The 20,510-nt window shown below is 37.3% G+C and overlaps 1 protein-coding gene across 6 annotated transcripts in view; it reads right to left on the bottom strand.

Moving 5' to 3' along the window:
- Nucleotides 1-17,181, bottom strand: part of LOC108090038 (dual specificity tyrosine-phosphorylation-regulated kinase 2) — a 51,513-nt gene extending 34,332 nt beyond the window's left edge. For 2 of the 6 annotated variants that reach the window (XM_017188532.2, XM_017188533.2), the window contains exons 1-3: nucleotides 16,754-17,181; nucleotides 12,504-12,508; nucleotides 4,952-5,016 (exon numbers count right to left, since the gene is read on the bottom strand). The gene's annotated coding sequence lies outside the window, so the exon portion shown is untranslated. Of the gene's footprint in view, nucleotides 1-4,951; nucleotides 5,017-12,503; nucleotides 12,509-16,717 lie in introns of all 6 variants that reach the window. The other 4 variants (XM_017188536.2, XM_017188537.2, XM_017188534.2 and 1 more) reach the window with 3 other exon arrangements.
- Nucleotides 17,182-20,510: the final 3,329 nt, after the last annotated feature.

The raw sequence follows: 20,510 nt of genomic DNA, 5'->3' as shown, positions 1-20,510 counted from the left end.
ACTGCCATCGAGACAACTTGTTCTAGCACGGCTATTAAAATTAATCAAAGTCGTTGCGTTACAACGCATTGCCGTGTAGGAGATAATAAATTGTGGTACTTATTCTACTTGAACCACATAAACAAAGTGCCAGCAACAACCACCGGGAACACCCACCACTTCCACCACCAGCACCACCGACCAAGCGAAACTTGTCAACTGTAACGCAAGACAATCAACAAAAAAAATGCATAAATTAATATGGAGAGAACAAGGGAATGGAATGGAATGGAGTCTATAATGCCTTCGAATGATATCGAGTGCGATGACGGGCCGTGTAACCACTGCAAATTGTCATGAAAGTCAGGGTTATTTACGACTAGTCTCATGTGCGTAGAGAAAAGAGGGAAGAGGGGGAGTTTGTACTATAGGCGGTCTGGTGCACGCAGCTAATTTCATGCTCAGTGGCGCAGTATCTTTTATAATTGATAGAGGTTGGGGCGAAGGCAGTAAAAGCAACTTTGTCCCAAAGTGGTTATATGATATCACAACAATCACAACTTGTCGAGGGCCAGACAGCATTTCACAGACTAATGACGAAGTTGGCGAACTTCAACGTTGACTTTGGTGGAGAGGAGAGGAAATGTCATATAATACGAAAATATCCTTGGAAAATAATGGTAGCAACTTGAAGGAAAAGGCTTAAAATAACAATACACCAGTACTTAAGCAACATTAATTGCTTTAAAGACATATTTATTATTTTAACATTGAGTTGCCATTGAATTTTATCAGAACCTTTAAAGTTCGGTGACTCTACCTTAAGTTTAGTATCTTGTCGGTTTTAGTTGACAGACACCCAAACCAATTTCCCCACACAAAAACCACCATCAAGATATCTATTTTATGGACTTCATAACCATTTCTTACGCATTATCGCTCCTCTGACGCACCCACACTACATCTTTCTCCCTTTCTCCAGTCGTAACCTCAAGTTCATTAGCACCCACAGAACCCCTCCTATTAAGCTAAACTTGTGTAGTTACTACAACAAATTGCCAATCAACATCCAGCGATTGTCGTTGTAGTTGTCGTTGACGTTGACGTTGACGTTGTCGTTGTCCTCGTCGTTGTCGTTGTCGTTCGTTGGCCCCAAAAAGGCGGACTAACCATGATGGATCCCACGCCACCCACAACACACAGAACCAATCCTCTCTATTGTAACAGCTGATGACACGCACTTTGCGTGTTTATTTAATAAATAAAAATTTGCATAAATTTGCCAATGTGAGCGAACGAATTGCAGAAGCGTTGTTGACATTTCTCCCCCGTTTCTGAAGCGTTGACGCAAAGTCGAATAGAAATGCAAACAAATTTTTTCCGCCATTCTTCATGGCCTTGCAAAAAAAAAAAGGATTCATCGTGCAAAAAAATCAACATACAAAAGAATACAGACTTACAATAAGTCATAAATGCAAAGTGGTTATATTTATGGGTTCCTTAAATTGCTTTAAGCTTAGCTAAAGATTTATATCAAAAGACAAGCTATTTATTTGGATGGTGTTCTGGCATTTTACATACGCTTAAGCATAATATATCTATTTAATAGTACTATTTAGATAAATTTAATTGCTTGGATACACACTAAACATAAAAGGTAATTAGAACGTATATTTTATTATCATTAAATTAGTGTGCTGATTCATTTAACTGGATGATTCATAATCCTCTTTCTTCCAATCGATTTGACCCAATCTCTCTTTAAAAAGCTTTTGCACATGGGTACGAATGAAGTTAATGGATCTCGGCTTAGTAAAGCACTTTTCGCAATCCGTTTGCCTCATCGGAAATCTATTCTTAAGCCGTGTCTTGGATTGCCTTGAACCCAGCCAAGCCCAGAGTCTTATGTCAGCTCGAGTTACTTGGCAGCCAGCTACTCCTCATGTAAGCGATCAATCTCCAACTGCTTTGCATCATAACTCAGGCGAACTAATAACCCGCCATCAGATTTCTGGGCGCCCCGCTAAAGTGTAACTAATATGCGATCTTCGCGATGGCTAGACCGGAGTGCCTTTTGATTAATGGATGCCGCTACTGTTTCGAAACGGGGAGAGCGGTTAAGACTTACAAAGGCATAGAAATTTATGCGCCTTTTGATTCGAGACGCACGACGATCGCAGGGGATCAGATCTCAAAACAAAGAGAAGAGCCAGAGGCGCAAACTACAAAATTATAGAAGTTGAGAAGATCGAGTTCTCGATTTCGACCTCATTCTCGTTCGGTGTGGGCTTTCATTTGGCTATGGAGTTAATCGACTTTAACCGATTGGCCAGTGTGTGTGTGTGCCTTAAACGGCCAATCTTGAATGCTGAACAAAATCATTTATCTTCCCCTCGATGGCTAAAGTTAGAACCAAGCTGGTTCCTTTCCTTTCGTCTAAACCCAAACCTCAATTAGCGACAATCATTTTTCATTTGTCAGCAATCAGATAGCATAGTCATACAACAAAATTATTGGTTAACTGGTCATTATCTCAGTCTCAGTCTCAATGTCAAGTCAAGCCGGACCGAAGTCGCGCAGTTCTGGTTGCCCAATTCTCAGTGCAATTTTGTATCTTGCAGATACACATAATAATAGTTGGGCTCTGCGAGTCTTGTGAAATAATCGTCGTTATATAACGGGTTTCTCTCTTTTGTTTCTTGTTGCTCGCTTCGGAATAATTATGCCGAATATTCAAATAAATTATCAACTAGAACAATTGCCGGGTTGGAGATTAAAGGGGGAGGCTGAACAGCTGCACAGTAGAAGCGATTTTCAGGCTTTTGTTGTTCATATTGTTGCACAAAAGTTTTACATGATAATAAACTTAAGTATGCGAGGGCGAGATAGAAATACGGGCTATGCGCCTTCTCTTTCTCTCGTTCCAGAGGGGATCTGAGGCCATTGTTTGGTAGCTTGGCTTACAATAAATTTAGACTACGCATTTTGCAGGGTGTCGGCTTGTCAAACGACAAAAGCGCACAGAATGCTAATGGATATAAATTGGATTATAGAGGAATTGATAGCGAATGCATTTTGTTGAACCAAATAAATTTGAAAAGTGAAGATTGTTCCATAAATATATCTAATAAATGCAAAGTTATATACTAGAAAATCGAGTGAATAAACCTCACCAAAGATGATTAGACCTTACCCATTTCCGGACAATAAGTTTTGCATATTGAAGAGCCTTCGAGCCACGGCATTAGCGTGAATAATTATTCATATTCATTATGGCCATTAGCTATAATGCTGGTGAATGGAATAGTTTACACTTGTCTAGTTTTGCTTTATCTTTTCTTTTCTTTCCCGTCGTTTTCCCCATTTACGGCATGGAATTTTTCCGAGAGGGGCCAAAAGAAAATGCATCGCGTATAAATGCAAATGCCAGGCGAATGCCAAAGAGTCGCCTTGGGATTGGAGGTGTTGTCTTGGCACTTGATTAAAATGCAGCGACTGCATTTCGATGGCCATAAGTGCCACTGCAACCACGATCTGTGGAAGGGGGCACTTGTGATAATTCTTGATCCGGGAATTTGCGGAAGTTTCACTTTACTTAACACATAATTCGAGGGTGCGGTCTGAGAACTTTGTCGGGTATCTATGTATCTATCCTACCCTCTTTTCTCGAAACCCCCGACTTTTGTAGTTTGCCGACCAGCTGACATATCAAATATTTAATTATCGCATGTTTTACCTTAAAATTTATTCTTTTGCGGTTTGTTTATATATGGTTTATATATGTTTATTTTTTGCTTTTACGAGCGCTTCTCGTGTGCAATAACCTTGCCAACAAAAGCTCAACAAACTTGACATGGAAGCATTTTACATAAACACATACAAGTCTCAACAAAAAAGGAATAAAAGAGCAAAGCGCGCCATCTAAGATAAGTTCGAATTGGCGTTATTTTGATGTTTTTCGTTTTTTCGCATTTTAAACCGATCTTGTTTGGCGCGGCAAGCATGAAAAGTGGCTCATTGAATTGCTCTTGTTTAGCTCGATTTTATTGTACTCGCATACACATTCGCTTTTTTTTACGATGTTTACATTTCACTTTGTTTGTTTGTTGCGATTTATATCGCTTCCTAGCCGCACAAGGCTGAGGTTGACTTTCACGCATCATGAAAACGTCCGTCTCGTGTTGAATTCCATTTCATTACCTCCATTTACAGTTCTGTATTATTTTGTAATTCGAAATCGATTTCGCTTCACAGTTTGTGTGGAAAAGTCTGAACAGCAAGGTTGTTTGACTACTCATCGAGCCTCATGGTTTCGGTTTACAAAACTTCTTATCGCAAATGATACCATACAATAAAGTGTAATTTTAAGTACAAGTACTTCAATAACAACATTGTCCCAAAGAACTAATCGGAAAGAATAAGTTCTTGAAATGCTTTAAAATTGTAAAATACAACAGTTTGTTTGTATATTGTCAGGAAATGTTTTTTAGGAAACTTTAATGGCGTTATTTCCTTATCGCAACAGCTTGTTTCCAGCTGGTCCCGCAGTTTACATGGAAATATGCACGAATTGATATCGAGAAATGGTCACAAAGCAATAAACAAAGCTCTGATTCCATATTATCGTCTGCGAAACATATTGCGACGCCAACAAACTCATAGAAATGCGTTCTTAATTCGATACTTATCTAAAAATGCAATAAATTGCAATTATTTATGCAAACGTTTTGAAGCCCAAGATAAAGACAGATTGAGAAAAATGAGTCTAGTCGGAAGGAATTCACTTATTATTCACTGCACAGCTGTTTGAATTTGATTATAGCGCAGTTGCTTACGCCTGAAAAGCAGTTTATTTGCATAGCAACTTAAGGCTATGATGCGGAAAATATGGTACAAGAATATTTTGTAATATTATTCTAATCACATGCAGGTGTCAGCGAAGTGTCAGAAAGAAATGTAAAAAAGATCTCACCTAAAATTGCTTAAGCTCGTGACAAATAGTTTCTCACAATATGTTCTTATCAAACATAAAGATTTCTGTAAAGATAAGAAGTGATTTGGGTATTAGGAAACTGAGAATTAATCAATCAAAAAATAATTATTAATAATCTCTAGTCACACGAATTCTCGACCCAATTATGTCACTGCTAGTTGACCCTGTTCCCATACAATCCCTTCTCTTATCTCCTTACAAATTTTACTGTCCCCAATTTATACTAAAATAAACAATTGTAAAGTGCCCCGCATGGAAATTATGAAACCAGTATAAATGCCCCATATATGTTTACCTAATTCCATCTCCACCTTATCGAGGTGCGTGGCTGCAACGTAAATATTTAACTGATAAGCGAGGGAAAATCAAATCTCCGGAATACCAGTTCACCTAATCAGTAATTTGGGGGCGTTTGTGAGTCAGTGCTTGATAGCATGTGGGGTTCCAATTTGTTATCAATCTGGCATTCATTATATCAAACATGACTGGTTAATGCGTATTCAATATATATTAATTGAAACGCTGCAAACTTAAGCAAATTTATTGATACAAAAATGAAGACGATTAAGTTAAATTTTCGATTATCAATGAAACATATAAATTATAGTTAACAGAATCCACAATGAATACGTTAATCAAAAAATGATTAAGAAACATAAATGCAACAAAAGAAAAAGCAACGACAACCAATAAATTAAGAGCTTAACTGCAGATATTGCCCCTCCTCAAAAGCGGCAAAAATCGAAAGTGTCGACGGGGAAACATTTTGCAAGGCTCACAAATCTTGGGATCGTTTTGGGTCCGGCGATTGTTTGCGTGGCTGTGAATCAAGTCGGAGATTCAATATATTTTGTTTCGTTGCTTTTAATAATTTGCATGCTTGGGCCATTTTTCATTTCATATTATATTTACTGAGCTTCCTTGGATTGCTCATATTGTTTATGTTTCGATTGCAGCTGGCAGGGCCAGCCAAGCCCCCAGAAAACAAACCCAAATCAGTAACTCGAATTACGAGCAATAAATATTTGATATCCTGCCATTAAATAAGGTTGAAAAAATGCCAGATTAACTAGAAATAAACTAGTTGGAATTGTAATAAATAATTATAAAAACCAACTCGGGAAATCAAAAATATGTTTTTCCAATTCAGCGAATTTGGGGACGTACAAATCACAAAAAGCTGGCAAGTGAAAGCGCCAAACAAAAATAACAAAATACAAATCGAGTGATATTATTGCTCAGATGGTCAACCATCTTGGCAGCTGTTTAAGTTTATTTTGATTTTGAATCTATTTTATGGACGCCGAATGGAGTTCTATCCGTTGGAGTGTGCGCATACAGTAAGGCACGCAAATAAATTCAATTTGAGAGCCACTCCGACTGCCGGTCGTAAAAAAAATAATAATAAATCATTGCCATCGATCGAAGACGTAATCAACAATGTGAAGATCATTAAATTAATATTATTTTTGTTGGCCTTAAATATGTGGCTCGCAGGCACTTTCACACTTGCACTGAAAGTTATCTGTTATGAAACAGTTCTCAAATCCAATTGACACTTTGGACAATGCCAAAAACAGAGCGAGACCAAAGCAGACATGGCGAGAGTGTTTGCCAAGACGGAAAATCCAATTAGGAAAATCACATAGAGTCAGCAAAGCGCGTAAAACCAGAAAGACCTCAGCAAAAAAAAATTTGCGAGAAGAAGCGTCACTTATCTACGAGCACCAGAGACTAATGGAAAACCCGAAATAAAATGCAAGCGAAAAGCAAACCGCTTTCAGCTGTTTTGCGTATTGAAATATCCTGCAAACAAAAAATATATAAGCTGGCTGAGCGCAGCTGCTAATTTAACAACAGACAGACCGAAAGAAATATGATTAACCGCAGAGTAACGATACAAAATGGGTGTTGCAACTCGCAATCCAAGTGTGCAACTGTCAGATACAAAAAGCCAAGCCGAGACAAACCAAGCCAAGCCAAAAGCCGTGGCCATTGCATGATTTTTCCACTCATAATGAAACTGAAAGCAGACAACAACTGCTGCGAAAATCTCCTCAACAGTTTTGGCGTAAATTAACGTAAAATACTCGAAAGCAGTTAGGCCAAGACACCAGACACATCGTACCAGCCCCCATGGAGAGTGAAGTGCGGATTGGAGTTTAGCAAAGCCATCAGCTTTTTTTTTCTCTTTATTTTCCTGAGCTTTTTTTGGTTGCTGTTTCCCGAGCACACCTTGATTTACCTGCGCACAGTAGTCTCTGCCTCCATCTCAATCTCCGGCTACCGATCCCCCAAATCTGGCGAGCACGATCATTATGAGGAATGAACAGCATCTAAACGATTATGGGTTGGCAACAGTTGTGGCCAACAACTGAGGCTGGCAGTAGTTAAATTTGTCGCTGAGTATCTGTATCTACCATCTAAAAGGCATCCTAAGGTGTTCAGAGCACGTGCAAGCCGGAGTTTATTTTGATGAAGATAGACAAGGGAAGGCATTCAATGTGCATAAGACACTTTTTTACCTTTCAGTTATAATATAAAGTGTAGTAGCACATAGAGGTAATTTATGGCATAACATAACATTTTAATATGTTGATAATTACAAATACCCACATAAGTTTTCACATAAAAGTATTTTATTTTTTTTTATAATTTTTTAATAGTTTTTTTTCAATGTAAGTGATAACTTCGGGAAACTTTAAATTGACTATTTTTCATTTACATTTTTTTATATACATATTTATTTTTCAATAGCTAAATTATTTTTAAATATAATTGTGTTTTAAAATCCCCAACTCTTCGAGTTTCATAATGATTTTCTTTACAAACCAACTTGAGAAATGGCTTCAAGTGAACATAAAAAATATGTATTGTATTTGATTCCTCATTACCAGCAACCAGCGAAATCGAACAAAGATTGCCAAAGAGGCAACACAAATTTATAGAAATAAAACACTTTTTTTGCCTGCTCTTTAGCAATTTCCAAAACACATTTTTACCCAAAAAACGAAAAAGAAATAAATGTTAAAAATTATGGTGCGCAGCAAAAACTATTTTTGTGTAATTATTTTATAGTTTGAATTTCTTTTGCCGCCCCTCCACCGCCACTTCCACCCACTTTTACGCCTTTTTGGCGAGGTGTATTGCGAGTCCGCCTACTTTTTACATCATTTATTATGTGGGCAAACTAATAACGAATGCGTTTTGTCGAGAAGGGGGTTAGATTTTTGAGGGGGGGAATGGGAATATTGCATGTTTTCCAGTGGCACGCTTTGTTGATTGCTCCTGCGTTTGTCGAATCACTCGGCTGCAACCAAAACCAAATGTATGATTCAATAAATCTCTCTTTGAGTCCATGTTTCGGCTTAAGTAGCCAACTTATGGCTACAATATTTTACCTACAGATACACTTGTGTATCTGAGTATCTGTGGGCGTCTCTACCATTTCGTGCGGCCGATGAGTGTCAAGAACTTGTCTTGGCCATAAAGAGAAACCGGCAGAAATGTGCACCAAATGCAACAGTCAAACAATTTTGATTTTAGTTTCAAAGTTTTTTTATTTTGCAAAAAAAAAAGTTTAACCAGTTTCCCCACTAGTTGACAGTTGGCAATTGAAGTCTTTTTATGGCAACTTGCAGAATGAGGAATACGTTAACTGGCTGACAGCCAAATGAAAGAGTAGGCCGCAGCTCAACCAAAGGTTGCGATCATGGACCATGAATACCTGATGTTCGGTAGGTGGATAAAACAATTCAGTAATCACCTAATTAAGCCACTAAGCCCAAATAAAAACTTGTCCAATGGAAACCGATAAGCAAAAGCCAAAGTCAATAAACTTTGAATCAGGTTAGCCATCCCACAATCAAAACATTGCTCAGAACGAGTTATAACTGATTCAGCACCACGATCTTCAACTGATAACCCCCACAATACGAGCTGCAAGTAAAAACTCTTGGCTTGAAAAGAACACAGAGACAAATCAAAACTAGAAGTGCAGCAATAAATGGGAGATATATATACAAAAGCTATAGCTACTTTCAACAAAGCATCGCCTATGAACCTGGCAACCGGTTTTGGCTCCTCCATATCGACAAAAAACAAAAAATAGTGTAGAAAAAAAAGCACACACAACCTGAGAGGCCATAAAGCAAGCGAGCGAGTCGCAAAGGGCAGTACGAGTACTGAGAACTGCGGCCGAGACTTGAGCCAGACTTGAGATACTCGCACTTTTGGGGTAGATACAAAATCGAGTTTCTCCGGCTCTTGAAGAAAATTCAGGAGCCTGCCGAGGAGCTGCGAGGCAGCTCTTTGGCTCTTTGGGCCTTTTTGGTCAATGACTGGAGAACTGGAGAACTAAGTGAGCTCCCCACTGGAAACAGTTGAGTTGACCATCATTATCATCATTCATTTTTCATGGCTGAGTGCCTGGCAGGCAGTTAGCTCTGATTGTTTACAGCTGCCGTAGTACAAGTTAAAAATCTAAACTGGTTTTCGGCCCAGCTGTTAGCCCGGGTCCAGAAACTCAATATGCCCAGCACAGGATGCAGACAGCCGTCAAGTGGCTTGGCTGGTCGACTTGTTGGCCAAGGAGCCAAGTCACTGAGCCGATTTGCGAGCGGGTGCGGTTGGATTTGACCCAAAACGCTTCTCGAAGACACCGTCGTCTGCGGCTAAGAAAATGATGAAATTCTCCAAGCGCTTGTCTTTGTTCTGTTTCTTTTTGTTTTTCCTTATTTATTTTGTTTGTTTTTTTTTTTTTTTTTTGGTGCTGTTGCAACTCATTATTTTGCGGTTGAAGAACCAACTTTTGTTGGGGCGTTCAAGTGCATAAACATCTTCGTCTTGGACTTTTTTAAACGGTAAACGATATATACTGATGTTGTTGTCATGGCATAATCGCAAAGGCATTAATACAAGTCCAGGAGTCTTAGTCAGAGATCTCCAGAGAGATGAAAGCGGTTCTTGTGGGTGATGAAATGTGATGATCGCTTTTGCGGTCACCGGAATGAGTGGGGCAGTAAAAAAGAACCTAACGGAACACTCGTTTTATTAAATTTATGGATGAGTATGCACGAAGCGGAAGGTAAAAATACAGTGTGGATCATAAAAAAAATTAAACGTAAACAGCTAACTGTGAAATGATCTAGTTCCTAACAATTATAAATAGGATGTGGAAAAATAAAAAATTAAATTTATTACTTAAATATAAATATGTTTTAATAATTTAATATTTTACAAAGATCCGTATTTTTACTTTTAATTCTTGACCTTATAACCGAACTTCTTTATAACGACCAGATAAGTATGAAACGCAATGTCCGCAAATGATAAATTATATGTACATACATACATACGTATATTTTTCGGGTTTCTTTTAAATTGAAGTTTTGGGTCAGACAAGAAACTTCTCTTATTTTCTTTAGCATCATTTCCATTTCTGTCAGCTATAATTAAAGTTAATTTACTACCCCAAAAAGAGAAGTAAAAATTTAATTAATTATGAAAAGAGCTGATAACGAAGTAGAATGAAGTTTAATTATACAATCAGCTAACCAAATCTCAATGCTGAGTCATGTTTTTGAAAAAGTTTCTTTGTGGTCTGGAAATACCAATTACTTTTTCTGGAATCTTGTTGAGAAAACCCAATCAGCACCAAGCACTCGATCACATCGATGCAAGCCCACAAACTTGGTTAAAAATATGCAAGTTTTTCAATTTGACTTGATTACCATATTCTTTGACAAATTTCGTTGCCAGGCAGGGGGAAAAAACTTAATTAGGCGTTTCTCTCTTGTTTGCAAGTGGGCACTCTACTTCTCGCCTGCCTCCCCACCTGATTTTCCTCCATCGATAACGCCTCGTTGGGTATTTGAGTTTGAGCAGGTTGTGTAATCTATCGAGCCAAGTTGAAAATGCTAACTTGGGCCTGACACCGCAATTTGCGGCTAATGCTTAGTTGCAAAAATATATAAGGAAAACCTAGAAAATCTTGAGAAAAACATTTAGAAATAGGAACACTTTTCTTTACTTTAAAAACTGTGCTTTCAAGCAAAAATACTAATTGTTCGAACAATATGCACTCATGTTTCTTAATTAGTTTAACCTTGTCTTAAGGTTGGATCGAACTTTTAACAACTTTATGAAAAGTTTCACGCAACTAATGAAATATTCCTCGCCCCGTCTAGACAAAAACCAATGTCAATCAGCATTTGAATCTCGCCAAGGTGTTAACATTAGAAAAAATAAAAAATAAATAAATAATTAAACAGTAATTACAACATCTAATCGGTCGACAGGGAGAAAATGCAAATCACAGACTGCGACTTGAAAAAAATGTTGACTAATTACAAAGAATCTTACGACAAAAGTGTAAGTGATAATTAGAAAGAGGGAGAGGGGAGAAGCAGAAAACACAAGGGAAGATAAAGACGGAAAAATAAATCAAAGAGCAGCAAACAAAGCGTCGATGATTAAGAGTTAATTACAGCTGTTAAAAACATTTTGCGATTTCACTTTTTCTAATGCAGAAAACAAAACGATTCAGACTTGACCCACTTATCAATCGGCAGTGAGTGAGTGAGTGAGTAGTGAGTGAATCGAGAATTATATTATATAAAGCTGAAAAACCAAAATATCCAAAGTACTTGACGCAGAGTTTACTCATCAAGTGCGTTACGCCCTCGTGCGTGCTTCTCTCACGACCAAGACCCAATTTCCGATGACAAAAAGAAAACGAATTCTCATTGAGCCAACATATTGAATGTCTCTGCGTGGTCTCGATTACAAAGCCAGAAGAAGCTAACAAGCAGCCAGAAAATCTAACAAAGATCTTGGCGACAATTATAACTACATATAATGTGTACATAAGTATGTTTCTATAAAAGCACTGGCCTCAAACACGCAAATCTTGTTGGACTCTTGCTTATGTTTCTGCCCACTGACGGTGGTGCACTTGAAGTAGTTCATCACGGTGTGCCACCCACGAAAATATTTGCCACAACATGGAAAGTCCATCGAAGGTCTCCTTTCCCTTGGCGAATAAATGCGGTTTAGCATTGGGGGAAATTCCTAGAAATCTCATATGAAAATATACTTTTAACATTGAGATTTAGACACTTAACCGTGTTAAAACATAATTGGTTGTCAAGTCAAAATCTTATGTTTTTTTTTGCTATCTGAGGCTTTTGTTAATTAAATAAGTGCGTGGATGATGTCGTCTCCATAATCAATTTCAATTGAAGGTGTCAAGCTAGGCCCAACTAAAATAGAAACTGACGTAGGCAGGCTTAATTCTCTGCCAGTTGGAAATTCGCCCAGGGAAGGTTATCGGTGCTGTAGAATTTTACCGAGTAGGTGGAAAATCAAGGGAGCTCATTTAACAGAAAATAGGGCAATTAAGCTAAACATTCTGGTTTAACATCGAAGAGGGTATTACTAAGCTTTTTACACGCTTACCCAATTTAAAGGAATTCACCTATTATTCCGTCATTAGAATTTTAATCACTGATGAATAGACAGATTGACTCACCGAAACTGCAAATAGAAAGGCAAAAAGGAAAATTAAGATGTGATTAATTGTTTCAACAAAAGTATACAAGTGCTAAGGGAAATGCCAACTTCAGTATTTACTTGAGACTAATTGTAAACGAGTCTCGGGTTTAGTTAGTCTTAACAAAATAAACTAGTTTAGTGTATAAATTGGTACCGAAACAATATTGATTAATGACAGTTTGCCAACTGAATGGTTTATCTGCCCCGTTTACCTATCTAATCACAAACAGATATTCTATGCAAATTAAGCATTAAATTACCATAACTAGTTTCAGGCTGCGCATAAAATATTTGGTAACAAATTTCTTCTCAAACGAAACATGCTACTAGCAATTAACAAAGTGTTTCTGTTTATTTTATCGCTATCAAGCTCGGAGATAAAGAAAAACTATAAGCTGATAATTATTGACCCTGATAAGAAAAGAAGGCAGAGGCAAAATACGAGTACAATGAAGTTCCGGAAATAGCAGGCTTCAGACATATGGCAACAATCAGCTGATTCTTCCCAGTAGTTTGAGCTTAGGCTAGATCAAGAAACCTTAGAAGTATATATAGTATATAGACACACGACTCGCCTGGCGTTTACTATATGCGAATTGTTTCTATATGAAATCTCAGAGAACTGTGACGCACTTCTCTCTCAATGCTCAATGCTAAATTTAACAATAGCGCCAATCATTTTTTAGCTTGAGGCTCTCCGCACAAGTTTTGGTTGAATAATCAGCTGATGGAAAAGTCTCTCGCAGACACCTGCTCTTTCCGGCTAATTCTCAAACTTTGTCGGGGTTTCTCGTCGGATTCATCTTAAAATTCATTGGAATCATAAAATTTGTCACCGTATTTAGGCAGAAACTCATAACAACTTTGTCCCCAGCTTTCTTCAGTTGGTTAAATTCATTTCACTTGATAACAAACCTGATTTCTCATCAATGACGTAGAAACCAAATTCCTAATCGGGATTTTGCCGTTCATTGAGTGCGAAGTTAATTGATAAGATGGCGTTTATCTTCTATAGTCAAGTTCAATCATTTTCTAACTACCAAAACGTTTTTTTCTTTTGTTAGCTTCAGTAGTCTATCAGATTGGCGTCAATATAATGTTATATGGTTGATAGAACTTTGGCACCGGGTTCGGTTTAAAGTTGTGGGTTTTCAGTTTATTCTGATAATAACAAGGGTGTGTGCTTAGGCATTGACATGTGTATCTGAGTGTTAATATTTCAACAGTTTGTACTTGAACGTCGAGTATCTAAACTCGGAATTTTTCATGTTTATTTAAGAGGCTAAAATTGTTTCAAGTACCCGACTTAGTTCGGGTACATCAGATTGAGGCAATGACCCAAAAAATAAACATTCTTTGGGTAGGTCCGTAAAATTTCAACATCAACAAAATATAGTAAAAAGTACATAACACAATCTAAAGGAATTTTGTAAATATTTAATGAGATCTTATAAATTAATGAATAGAACGATGTATTAATGATAAAAGATCGCTCTTTGGGTTTTATAAACTTTTCTTTTTCATCTCATCTGGCATACTTCACTTATTCTTAGTTCCTAACAGCCACTCAGCATTTTCAGTTTGATAGTTTTTCTTCTTCTTTATTGCCACATTTCATGCAAATTGGTTTGGCCCCTCGAGGGTTGGTTGGGGTCACCTAACGGCTCTTTCATCGCTGTTTATTTGCCTAGACCCAAAACTTACTCGACTTCTCTTCAGACGAGGCCGCAACAACTTTTGCGCACTCCATAAAAAATTGCGCAAAACAAGGTAAACAATGAAGAAAACTACAAAATAAATACTTATAATAATAACATTTTAGGGTCCGTTAGGAAACCCCTTGTGGGGCCAAATGTGGGTTACTTTTTTATGACACTTCACCCAGGCCGGGTGAGAGATATGAAGATCCATATGCAAATTTCCACTCGGCGTAGGAACCAACCGAATCACACCTGAGGGCATCGCATAATTGTGTCACTGTGAGTGAATTTCATTAGAATTTCTGAGCAGGCTTTCATCGGAACGAGCCAGAACAAAGAAATTCACTTAATTTTCTACCCTGAATTTGCATAAGCTGATGAGTTCTGCTTCTTTGCCAAGTAAATATTAATAAATACGAAATTTGAGTTTGAAAAACTCAGGCAGTTGAAATTCCCAACCCAACTGCATTCTCCTGTGAAGTTTGGCTTTTATAGCAGTCAAAAATATATAACCTAAGGTTTCTTAAATAATTTGGATACCAAAAAACCTTTAGAGCTTCTTGCTACTTAAGCATTAACATTTTCTTTACACCAGAGACTGACACAGCCTTCAACATTTGAATTTAATTAATTGCGTTTCTCGCATCCAATTAGCAACCAAAGTAAACTTTCGAATGCTGAAATGTAAAGATCATTCGATAACCTTCTCATGGAAATGAAAGATGAGTTTCGGAACCCGAAATGGATGGTTTTTGGGGCTGCGGGCAAACACAGAACATCACTTGAGTGAAATGGAAAGCTAAAAGCAAAACAAAAACCCACAAAACGTGTTGCAAATTGTATGCAGGCCAAGACACCAAACCAAAAAAAAAGTAAAACAAGCACTCTGGAAGTGATTAACAAAAACCGAAAAGATTAATAACAATGGTTAGGGGAGCTGAAACAACCACGCGTTGATTAGCCGGCCCTAGGGTAACATAAACTGAGGAAAGTATCTGAAAGATACGGGAGCGTGTCGAGAAATTTCACTGTGCCATGTTTTTTTTTTTCCGCTTGGTATCTCAATCTTATTTCGTGAGTGACAAGAGTTTGTTCAGCTTTAGCCGATTTTAATCTTCATTTAGTGGCGCAGATCTTTATCGATGGTTTGGCATTATAAATTGGCCCACTCTTGTTCTTCGTTTTGTTTTAGTCGCCAAGTAGCTTGTGTTCTTCTCTGTTTTGTTCTCTTCTTATTGATTGTTCTTGAAATATGTTTGACTTTGAAAGGCAGAGGCAAAAAACAAAATTAGAATACGAAATCCGTTTATGTCTATCCTCGAGCAGAATCTTTAAGTAGATTCTCAGGGCAAAAGGTCATAAAATCAATATTTGCTTTTGAAGATACAATTTTAATAGTATTTTAAGTTCATATATTTATTTGATGGGCGTATAATCCTAACAAAATAGCAGCAGTTCTATTTCTTATATTTCCTCACAAATAATAACAGGTGTCTTATGTACATAGTATTTCAAATTATTACGCGTGTTGCTTTCCTCATTCTAAAAACTAATCTCATCTGCCGGCTGATGCATTAAGATTTTGTTTATAAACATTCGAGAGCGTTTCAAGAGAGATTAGCGGAATTTGAGCGAACGCAAACATTTGTCAATTCTGTGATATAATACTAATTATAATACACGATTATACATTAATTCATGCGATGATTTACACTTGATGTCAATGTACTCGACGTATATGTAAGACAGAATTAATTTATATTGTTTTAAATAAAATAATCAGCTGAGATTGCTACGAGAGATAAGCAACTTAATAACAAAGTGAAAATAAAGTATTCATTTGCTAATTCAGGGTCAGGCGTGCTTTCTCTGTAACAAAGTTAGAAATTCAAAACTATTGTGAATTGACTTATCAGAAGTTTTCTATACATGTTTTTTAACATCTGTCATTTATTAAGTTACTATAGTAACAAAATTTATGCAATTAAAAAAAGTATTTAGTCTGATTCGTTCGTGGGAATCTCCAACAAACAAATAGTTTTTTTTTAGAATATTTATTTTTTATTCAAACTTAAAGCTTTTAAAAACTTTTATTTGTTGTACGCTCCATAGTTTGAAAACAAACTCCTTCATCTCTCAAATTTGTGGTTAATTGAATTTTTATTGTACTTTTATTCCTTAACTATCCAATATCCTTTTTTGATTTCCCTCACTTCTGTTCTCAGATTTCAATGGTCCGCCGCTCTCAACTTCTATTTATTGCCAAGGACATTATTGCAAAAGTTCTCACGCACACACACACACTCAAATCCGCATCCTTGTAGGATGCTGCACAACTCTCTCACGCTCTCTCTCTCTCCGTCTCTATTTCTCTCCTGCGACAAAAAAAAAAAACTTCCTTTTGGGAGTTTCGTACATACATCACATCTCTCGCATTATTGTTGCTTTTCGTGGGGGAAGGGGAACAAAAAACTCCACCGAATGTGTATACCTTTATGACAGACCAAAATTCGCATATAACTCGTACCTTCTTTCGTCTGTTATCTCCAAATCTGTTTTGGTTTCTGGTTTTCTCAACTTATTGCACACCAAATCACCGATTTTCCTGTTATTTGCTGTTAAACTGTTAAACACTTTAGCATAGACTTGCAAATGCTAATTATTACGATCAGAAAACTTTAAGCGGTTACAATTATTTGCAATTGAATTTGATTAATTTAGCGGGAATTGTGTTTTGGCTGCTATTCCATTCATTAAACAAAAATCACGCTGCCTTTGATTTACCGTTGCGCCGACGAATTTCACTTTCGACTCGCGAGCGTTATGAATCGTATATTTCGATGTGGGGGGATATTACTATTCGATTTGGACTCCGAGTTTTGAAAATAATAAACCTCGCTGGTTTTTCCAACTCGTCCGCTCCGCACAACCGCACAAGCGCGAAAATTTGAGTCGAATGAAAGGCAGAAACCGAACATTTCAGTGGAGCAGCTGCAGAAAGCAAAACCAGAAAGCAAACGCACCCCAGCCATCAGTGCTGCTGCTTTAGCGATGGGGAAAAATAAATAAAAGAAACATGTTTTTCTCCTATTGAAATGAAAGTGTTATTTTCAGCTTTGCAAAGTACGTAAAAATAAAGCAGAATCATTACTTGCAAAAACTATCTGTCAAATTCTTCCCAGAAACAGTCTTAAGCCCAAAAATTTTGGTTTGATCTTAAGGCTCTATCTACAATTATATCGTTTGCTGGCTCTCTTATTGGCCTTCTAGCTTTTTACCGCCAAAATACATACATCACTGGCGTACAACAACAAAATACTGCGTGGCAAAACCAAAGAGAGAGGGAGAGAGAGCACCAAAGTAAATACAGCGGAGAGTCAGAGAGAAAAAACCGAGAGCGTGTGTTTTTGTTTATTGTTTTTGCCTTTGTTTGGACTTACTGTAGTTGTTGTTGCAAGCGTCGCAGCATTGAGAACAGAGTACAATGGGCCTCGCAACAACTACATATTTGTTAAATGTTTAAAATTGGTAGGGAGTTTATTATTAATTTCCTGAAACATTCAAAGATGAAAATTTGTGTAAAATAAAATACAAATAATTTAGTTGAAATAAATTTAAATATTTTTCTGTTTTGATAAGAAATAAAGCAGACCAATAATTTTAACACTTTGTTGTCATTACTATTTGTTTTTATGTCTGCAATTTCCACAACATAAAATGATAAACCCTACTCATTGGAGATATATGTACTATACCATTTTCGGTAAAACCTTTTTGCCATATGTGCATCATCATGTTCTTCATCTGTGGCCGTTCTCACAAACTCCCCCGTTAGAAGTTCCACCCCTGCAGTCAATTTCCCAATCCCCCAACAAACCACAACAAACATTTCTAAGCCCACATTAAATATGAATTACCATTAAGTAGATCGATCATGTTGCATGCCACAATCTCGAGTGAAACCACCCTCATGGGTGTGCGTAATGACAGCTCATTACTTAGTTATTTAGAGGGGAATGCGAAACATGAAACTTAAAACATGACAAGAGACCCGCATTCGACCGATGGCCATTGAAATTGCATTATTACGAGGTTGATTGGCCTACCCTCCAGAAACACCCACCGATCGAATTTAAATACCACCCCACGGCTGTTGACAAATTGGCTATTTTCAAGGAAACATACATAGTTGATCTTGGAAAATCGGAAGACAGCGACAGTCTGGCAACTCCAAAAGAAAAAGCCAAAGTGCTAACACAACTGCTTTTGCAGCCTCTCTCCAGGCAAACACAGAAAGTAAAAGCAAAAGCAAACAATCAAACTTGTTCTCCACGGCGCTCTCGCTGGCCCTCTCTCGCTCTCCTGCTGTTAACAGCGCTGCGGGTGGTTGCCACAAAATCGCACTGTTGCTCAACAGGGGTACTGTTATCAACAGTTTTATTTTAAACGCGCCTAAATAATAACGTAATTAATGACTTGAAATTGATATATGAAGCCGGAACTGCTTTGGTTTGACATTTAGCAATCGGCGCTGATAATGCGTCAACAAGACAAAGACTCGCGGTCTCGTAATCTTCTGCGGCACATTTCAGTTCTTATCAAAAAAAAAAGAGAAGAAAACTCAAGAAAAAACAACGAGGGGTCGCAACAACAACAACAATTTGTTTATTCAAATTACAACATGCCAACAGCTGGGACCAAAGCCTAATACGACTAAATATTGAAAAGACAACAAGGAATTCGTAAATACCCTCAAGAATTAATATTAAATCTTAGTTAATAATTAGAAGATACATTTCAGGAATATGGATCTTCTATCTTTATATCTTATATATACACGATGTATGTACTTAAATCACATGTAACAAAATCATAAAAATTATAGGACTCTTTGTAAGAGTATAAAAAAGCAATCCCAAGAAAACAAGAAACCAAAACAAGCTCACAACTCCACAAGAGGCAAGATCAGCAGGGAAAATATTGGGGTTGAGTCGGGAATATTTATCATTCAAAATCGATGATAAAACACGATGAAGACATATGGTTTAGCAGACTTCAAAATGCTGTCGACATGACGAATCGACTCGCCTACATATCGAAATGGGGTCTGCCTCGAAGTCCGTGAAAGTAAAGAAAAACAAATGTGCACCAGAATCGGGTGAAGAAATTTCCGGCATCGATAAAATGCAGCTAATTTTGTTGAAGTTTCAAGAATAAATTGATCTGTTCTGTAAACTCAGTAAAAACGATTAAGAACAACAAAGCGATGTAACCTTAATATTTCCTAGTGACACATTTCCCACAAATTTTTTAGCACCTCCCGATTTGAATCCGCTAAAAGTCCCATTCGAATTGCATTCCGTCCAGAACTCTCCCACAATTCATAATTGCAGACACACCATCATGTTGGGGCTGTCAGGGACTTGAATCTTAACACATCAACAGATCCACCCAGGCCAAAAACGCATCTTGAATGATAAGTCAAAACAGCAGAAAAATGGGTAAGAAAAACTTAAAGACAAGCAACCATTTCCATTAGGGAGAGACCCAGGCAACTGGAGGCCCCGCAGCAATGTTGAACGTTTTGGACATATCTTTCGCTTACAACATTTACGACAGGAAGAAATCCATCAACACGATTCTTTTGGCCTAGGCCTGCCTTCGGGCCAAAAGACTTTCCACAAGAAAAAGTCCGATAAAGACAGCGAGATGGAGAGAGAGAGAGAGAGAGAGAAGAAAAACATTAAATAAAAGTTGCATTCAACACTCGCTTTCTTTGCGAGTCATGTTGTAATGGTCGCTGGAGGGCCAGCAGACGACTGGCCGACCCTTTGGCTTTAGTTAAGCCCTACACTTAAAAAAATCAAGATAAAACACGGATATGATTTTTAACTTAATTAATTTAAAAGAAAAGCAATAAGTAAACTATTCACAAATACAATAAAAACGAATTAACATGTCATTTACTTATATAATATTTGTATTTTCTTAAAAATAGTTGTATTAAAACTAGTATTTATAATTTTAATTTTTTTTTAGTATTTATAAATTTAAGATAATTTTTTTTCAGTGCTTTTTTTACGCCCCATCCTGAACCACCCAAAGCACATTTTACACTGTCACGGGAAATTGTTTGCTTAACATGCGCGGCGCGCTTAAAATTACATGATGAGCAGCGTTTATCAAAAAAACATCAAGAAATCAAAGCAACCCAATGGGTGTGATGAAACATAAGGGGGGCTACGGATCAGGGTATATATACATATATAGCGACTTTGCAGCTG

The sequence above is a fragment of the Drosophila ficusphila genome, unplaced genomic scaffold (assembly GCF_018152265.1).
Source record: "Drosophila ficusphila isolate 14025-0441.05 unplaced genomic scaffold, ASM1815226v1 contig_712, whole genome shotgun sequence".
NCBI classification, from domain to species: Eukaryota; Metazoa; Arthropoda; class Insecta; order Diptera; family Drosophilidae; genus Drosophila; species Drosophila ficusphila.
Note: the sequence above shows the minus strand (reverse complement) of the source record. Positions and strands in the feature narration are given on the sequence as shown.